Here is an 8489-nt window from a genome sequence, read left to right as displayed (position 1 = left end):
TTGGAAAGCTTTTTTTAATAATATATGCAACTTATTTATAAGGAACATTTATTAAGTTAATCAACTTATTTCTATTATTGCTTCTATCCATAGTTGAGCACAGTAAACTTTAATAAATTTTCATTTGATCAAACAAGATGTCAAACTTAAAGAAGTTTGAAATAAATAATTCAACGAAAAACATTCAAAATTGAAATGAAATAGGATAAAAATAAGGAATAAAACTATTTATCCACGAGGTCAGGTTTCTTGTTACAAATAGTTGTTTACTGTTTTGTAGTATAAAATATATTTAGTATATACTTTTTACAATGAAGGTATTTTAACACAAAATGTTTACGGCATACATTTATACTTAAAAAAATAACTCAAATTTTTATTTATTGAATAAACCAACATTTCTGCATGTTGATTAATAAAATTTATTTTTTAAGCTTAGAAAGAAAAAAAAGCAGTTGTTTTGTTTTTTTCTTTTAGTATAATTATAAAATAGTAAAGAATTTTTTTATCTCGAATTTTAAATAAATATTCTTTTTATAAGCAATCCATTACCTAATTTAGTAAAACTGAAAAAAAAAATTAGAAATTTATCCTTAACAATTTTTTTTATAGAAAATCTTTATGTAGTAAAGAAAGTTGGATTGTTAAGCTTAATTTAAACAATAACTAAGGTTATAACTAATTATACTTCTTTAAAATGTTTATACCTTCATTGTATTTTTCTTATTTGGAAAAACCTAATTATTTAATTATGAAAAATAGGTAGTGCAACAAGAAAATTGCAAAAATGTTGTATTCCATTATAAATTGTTTGCTCTATATAGTTTTATATTTAGTAAACGAGGCTTGTTTTATTTTCTATCTAAAAAGACTTGTAGCAAAAGGTTACGAGAATGATATAAAAGATCTATTTCTCGTTATAAATTAATAAAGACAATATTTTAAAAGCTCTTTTTCAAATATTATGTTTTTATTAAATCAAAAACATGATACTTCAACCTGTGTGTAAATATATGACGTCATTGAGTGCTTAAAACAAGTATTTTAATGCGATAAAAAAAACCAACACTTATTTTTGAATTAACTTTATCGCGCTTAAAAACATTTTGTATGAAATTGTTTTGCATGATAAACATCAATTTATTACATTCAACTTATTATTATAAAAATTATTATTTATCTCCAAAATTAAAGAATATGATTTTAACTTATGAAGGTATTGCCTAAGTTAAATTTAGTTTATGTGCCAACTCTGTAAAAATGTTTATAAAGTGATGTTTCTGTTTAAAAACTACAGTTGATTGCTAAGTGACACTTATTTATTAAAATTATATTATTTTGACCAGACTTAGTTTGTAAAACAAAGTCTTGAAATTATCAAATTTATTATATCTCCTCCAGTAGTTGAGGTCTCTTAATTTTTTTTCTTAAATTAAACACACAGAGTAAATTAACTATGTTGGGAAATGTGACAACTATTAGTAAACAATAAAAATAGTCATACATTAGAAAGCTTTTTTTAATAACAGATTTAATTTTTTTTATAAGGTACATTTATTGATTGAGTTTTTAAATATTGCGAGAACAATTTTGTTACTAGCTACAAATTGCATGTTTTTAACAAATGATGTGTTAATATATGGCATGTTTATTGATTATGTATTTTTAAAATTCAACGCAGTTACTTTGTGTTATTGTAAGTGACATCAGTTTTTTCAAACTCAGAAAAAAAATTCAAACCGAATGTTTTTAAGAGATGCAGAAGTTGCGTTTTAGGAAGTAACTTGAAAGTATACATAGTTTAAATAATTTGTTTATTTAATGTTACAATATAATTAAATTTATAAAACTTAAAATAACAGGTGAATTAGTTTATGATAGACTCAACCTATTTTAGTGTTTTAAAACTGTCTTATTAATATTACAATACCTATAAACACATATGTGAGCACAATTTTATCAAAAGTCGTCAACTGTATTTAAGGATTTTCTATTGAGTAAAAAAAAAATACAGCTTGGTATTTTTTTTTGGATATTTTAAACAAAACTTTTTCATTGGATAGTGTGAAATATCTGTATATAAATACAGTTTTGTGTTCATAAGCGTTGATATGACTAACGAAAAAAAAACAAGTTAAAATGTAGTTGTATACTTTAAAACTTTATACTACAAAAGTTACTATAATTTAAGTTGAATTGTAGTGTCAATCAGCACAAATTCAGCTTAAAGCCTAATAAATCCGCAAAGATAACATTGTCAGCATATATAAAGAAAAACAACTTTAACCATACTGACATCTCATGGACCATATTGCACAAAACCACATGCAAAAACCCACTTTAGAAACCCGAAGCTTGTACTATTTGGAACATAGAAAAAATTAGCATCACAAAGCCTAACCGAGAAAGATCATTGTATCAGCGAACAGAGCCTTGTGCCCCCACTTCAGATCGTGTCATTTTTAGTTTAACCTTATTAGCCTTATTTAATTTATTGTTACTTTATGCCAAATAATCACCTTTTAATTTAACTTACGTTTTTTTGTTTCTTTGTGAATGTTTGATTTAGTTGTATTTTAGTTAAATCTTCGTCTAATACTACTTATCAGTGGCGTCGGTATTTTTGTAGTGGTATTTTTGTTAGAACATGCTGCAGATTGGATTTATCAAACTAAAAAATCTCTTAATTTGAAACATTTAGATTAAAATCATAAAAGTAATATAAAGAAATAGCAGACTTTTTAAAAAAATAAGTTTAAATTATTATTTAACTAAAAGATAGATAAGATATAAATGTTTAAATATTAAAAAATCTTATACCTTTTTATATGATCACACTTTTTTAACAATTATAGCTACTTTTATTTTTATTTATGTTCATGTAAGTTTCTGTATTTGCAGAATTATAAACTTACTAACCTAATTTTATAATCTGTCTTACTATTAAAAGAAAAGTAAGTAACGAGGCCCCTGCTAGAGTTTTTCCTAATCGAATTACCCCTGCTGGAGTTGTTCCTGCTCGAGTTTTCCCTGCTCAAGTTGCTCTGCTCAAGTCGCCCCTGCTCGAGTTTTCCCTGCTTAAATTGCTCCTGCTCGAGTTTTCCCTGTCCGAGTTACCTCTGCTTAAGTTTACCCTGCTCGATTTCATTTTGTCTTATTGTTCTAACGTTGTAGTAAATTTTCAACAACGATCATGATTTAATTCACATAGTGCAGAAAGTTCATGCAGCTCCAGAATTAAGCTTTTCAACATTTTTTTTGTATTGAAAACTTGTATACGTTTAAAATGCAGCTGACACAAATTAAGCTCGCAGCTCCAATTTTACGGACATTTTGAACATTAAATATAAAAACTTGAAAATCTAATTTAGCAGCGAAATTAAGGACATTCATAGACACATTTAGCTGTATTTTTTGTATAACTTTATGATAACATAACTTTCTTACAATTTTAGCTAGTATAAAAAAATTAATATAATTTTGAAGCTCAACTCCACAGCTTTATAATAAAATTCTTTTGATGTAGTTATAGGTTGTAAAGCTGAATTCAAGGGCCCATTTAACGCAGCGTTCGTAAAGGCTTAAACTCTTAAATCATAAAATAATAATTTGTACAATTTTTAATTTTTTTAGGTTGAGCTACAACTTCTGCGTTTAACCCCACACGAAGCTCCTGCTACTTTTACTTAAAAATGAATAATTTTCAAAATATCACTACTTACCCCTAATTATCTTAATATCTCTATATATATATAACGTGCATTAGATTGCTATTGAAACTGAAGAGCTGCTTAGCAGTGAAACCACGGAAGTACTAATAAATGTCTGTTCTGAACGTGTTGGCGTTTTATAATAGGTCACGTTTTGTTCGAGCACGTATTAATATCTAGCTAGAGACTTTTATAGTATATAATAGATACTTATGTTCATGTTTTTAAGCATTAAACTTTTTGAGGCTAAATTTTTGTGATAATGATTTTAAATATTTTCTTGCTACAAATATAATCTTGTTCGGAAGTTTGGTTTATACGCTATAAAGGAAAAGCTTTTTTATTTCTTTAAAACTGCAACGTTAGTTTCTAAGTATTTTTGTGACTTGAACTCAATACTCTTTTCTTTCAAAAATACTTTACTTAACTATAGTTTGAAAATTTATTTGAATAAAAAAATGTTACACTGGTTTTTATTTTGTGTTTAACTTCCTTTACACTTAACTTTATTTTGTTTACAAGTGTTTATCGGATTTAAGTTATGTAGCAATGATATATTATGGTTTTAAGTTTTATTAATTAAATTATTCATTTTCTGAGATAAACTTGATCACTGAAATTTATTTTGTTTTGTTGATGGTGGTTTTCATACTATTAAAATTTAAGAAATGAGTGAGTGTTAAAAAAAAAATTCTAATTAATTATTGAATTTTTCGTTAATGCCTTAATATTACAAGATAATCTATGTTTTATATCAATGAAGTAATATTTGAAATATTTTATTTTAATTCCTGTTCATATAAAGACAAAACATTTATTCAAATAAATAAACATTGTTTTGATTAACAAACATTTAGTTTAATATTTATGCAGCTCCAGAATTAAGCTTTTCAACATTTTTTTTGTACTGAAAACTTGTATACGTTTAAAATGCAGCTGACACAGATTGAGCTTGCAGCTTAGATTTCACGGACATTTTGATCATTAAATATAAAAACTTCAAATTTAATTTATCAGTGAAATTAATGACGTTCATAGACACATTTGGCTGTATTTTTTGTACAATTTCATGATAACATAACTTTCTTATATTTTTAGGTAATATAAATTTTTAAATATTATTCTTATCATTTTATATCATTTATATTAAGAATTACTTTGACATAGTTTGGGGTTGTATAGCTGAATTCAAGGGCCCATTTTAAGCAGCGTGTTTAAAAGCTTAAATTCTAAAACGAAAAAATTAATTAGCATATTTTTTCATTTTTTAGGTTGAGCTACAGCTTCTGCGTTCAACCCTACGCGAAGCTCCTGTACTTATCCTGTACCTATACTTAAAAATAAATAATTTTCAAAATATCACTACTTACCCTTAATCATCTTAATATCTTTGTATATATAACGTGCATTAGATTGCTATTGAAACTGAAGAGCTGCTTAGCAGTGAAACCACGTGAGTACCAAAAATGTCTTTTCTGAACGTGTTGTCGTTTTTTAATAGCTCACGTTTTGTTAGAGCTTTTAATTATTATCTAGCTAGAGACTTTTATAGTATATAATTGATAATAATATTCATGTTTTTGAGCACATAAACTTTTTAGGGCTAAAATGATTTTAAATATTTTCTTGCTACAAATATAATTTTGTTCGGAAAATTGGTTTATATGCTTTACAGAAAAAGTTTACTTTTTTATAATTATTAAACTGCAACGTTAGTTTGTGAGATTTTTTGTGACTTAAACTCGGTACTCTTTTTTTTCAAAAATATTTTACTCTACTATAGTTTAAAAACTTTTTTGAAAAAAAATATATTACACTAGTTTTATTTTGTTTTTAACTTCCTTTAGACTTTACTTTTTTTTGTTTACAAGTGTTCATTGAATTTAAGCTGTGTAGCAATTATGTATTATGGTTTTAAGTTTTATTAATTAAATTATTCATTTTTTGAGATAAACTTGATCATTGAAACTTATTTTTTTATGTTGATAGTGGTTTTTAACTATTTAGATTTAAGGAATTAGTGATTATGTAAAAAAAAAATTAATTAATTATTAAACTTTCCGTAAATGTCTAAATATTACAAAATAATTTTAATTTTATATAATTAAAGTAATATTTGAAATAGTTTATTTTAATTTCTGTTCATACAACGTAAAAACTTTTATTTAACTAAGTAATATATTGTTTTAAATAATAAACATTTAATTTAAGATTTACACAAGAAGTGAAGTTAAAACTAACCTTTTAAATTTTTGATTAAGCTTTTTTTATTCTAAAGTTTCAATTCAACTTTACTCAATTACTAGTAATCTAAATATCTCTCCACTTTAAAACTTCTAATCAAAAATAAGGTTTAGTCATAATTAAGACATTAAATATTTACTTATGTAAAAATTAGTCAAAAACAATTTCAAAATAAAAATTGTTATTTTTATATTACTTTATGGCTATAGTAAATAAAGCTGTTTTTTACAGTCGATTGAGTATAAATAGTTTTTAAAAAAGTTTTAACTAGTGTAATTAAACAAATCTAGTAACAAAAACTAATACTTAAGCAAATGATAGCATTAATGATGTATCAGTTTCAGCTCAGCCATTCTAAGAACAAAATTTGGATTTAAATTACAAAATTAAAAAGAAAAATGTTATTTATACTCCTTTAGTTATATTAAAAACGCAGTAATTTATTGTTTAAGTGTATCCTTCAAAGTAAAAAGATGTTGAAGTTATGTGTTTTCTAATTAGATGAAAATATACCTGTGATAAGTCAATTGAAAGTGTTTTAAACAAAAACAATAGTTCTTTTAATTCGCTAAAATAGTTTCAAATTTAAAACGTTAGTTATATTTACTTAAATTTCGAAACTAAAACATCGAAAAGAAGTTTACTTTTGATTGTTACACTCTTTTTATACGTTGAGTAACTTTTTTTATATCAAGCCTTAGGTTAAAATTTATAAAAATATTTTTTTATTTCTTTAGTAAACTATGACAAAATTGCATTTTTAAAACGCTTAAACCTTTGTGTTTTAGACGGAAGGATACTTTTTCATTTTACAAACTATTTTGTTTGTGTATTCATTATATATCTGTATTTTTTGATACATAAGTGTTTCGGTAAATAAAAAAAAACTTGTGGTTTCAAGCCACCTTTAAGTTCAAAAAAGCGAAAGAATCGTTACTGAAAACTTACTAATCATTCGAGCGGAAAGTGTATTTTCATTATACTAAGTCATTTATGTCTAGCATTATTGTGTGATGTATCAAAATAAAAGTTGCCTGAGGAATACTTTCTATCAACTGAATGTAAAATGGATGTGTAAGGTATATCATGTATTAGTTTTAATATTCCATGATAGTAAGATGAAATAACACTTTGCAAAACTGGTATAACAAGTTTTTATATTTGTAAAATCAGCAAAAAATTAAACTTCATAAAATTGGATGTTTATTAAACCTTTTTTTTTTGATTCCAGCTCATGATTTTTAAAGTAAATTTTGTATATTTGTTTATAAAATTTAATTTATTGAAAAGTATAATATAGCAAATAAATGATTTTAAAAGCTTAAACTGCATAGTTTTTGTTGTTTTTTCTGTACTTGAGTTTTTATACTTTTTCTAAAAGTGAAAAAGTAAAATTTTATTTGTTAAAGTTTATATGTAATTGTAAACATTGTTAATAATTAACTTTACCTTGTAACTCTATAAGCTACTTTTAGAAATTTTGTAAAAGTGTAGTTTTCAAATTCTAGTATTAAATATTAAACTTTATGTTTTTCAAAATCAGCTTGGCATATGAAACAATATTAGTTCTTTTGACAGCAACACCGTCAAAAAAACTCTTTTTGAGAAAAAATCTGAGTAAATATTTGATATATTTGATATCAAGGTTTCCCCATTTTTAGCTTGTATTTTTTGATGATGTAAGGGTTGCTTCACACTCAAGCTAGTTTTTTCTATTTTAACTAAGATCAAATTTGAAAAGTTCAAACTTTTAATAGACTCAGGGTTACTTTACAGGGTTGCAAAAAAAAACTTGGAAACCTTAAAAAACCTGGAATTTGACAATTTAGGCTAAATAAACTTGGAATTTTAAACAACATTTATATGAAGTAGTAGAATTTTGATTTGACACAAAAAATCTATCATATAGATAAAATATTTTGTCATCTTCAAATATTTTTTATTAATTTAAAGTGGTTTTACAGTGACTTTTCAATGTTGTTATACTACAACATAGTTTTTAACCTTAACTTAATTTTGAATAAATATAGACCCAAAAACGTATACTTTTAAAAACCTAGAAAAAATTTAGGAAATCTGTAAGAAATTTCTCAAAAAAGTTTGACAACCCTAACTATGGCTTGTTTCATTATTTTTTTAAACTAAATGTAGTTTAGATATTTTTAAACAACTTAGCGTAGTTTTTAACTTCGGTTATGTAGTTTGAGTTAGTCCTTATTGTGTAATTCTAATTTATTTGATTAAAAATAAATAAATAAATAGTTTGCTCATTTTAATTTTTCTTTAATTTTTTAAATTAGATTGGAGTGATGTAACTTAATTTTTGTTCTTTAAGTTGGATTTTTTCCTTAAAATGTTTCAATCATAATATTACTTTCCTGTTTAATAATAATGGGAAATTTCTTTCAAAAATTAATACAAAATGTAACATAAAAGAATAAGCTTGAAGTTTTAAATTCAAACAAATAACAGTTTTGCTATTTACTCAGGATACTCATAATGTTTTGATTTTTTCTAACTTGAGCTGAATAAGGA

Source organism: Thalia democratica, chromosome 3, assembly GCF_965202585.1.
Source record: "Thalia democratica chromosome 3, ktThaDemo2.hap1.1, whole genome shotgun sequence".
NCBI lineage: Eukaryota > Metazoa > Chordata > Thaliacea > Salpida > Salpidae > Thalia > Thalia democratica.
The sequence above is the reverse complement of the archived record's forward strand: the minus strand, read 5'-3'. Positions refer to the sequence as shown.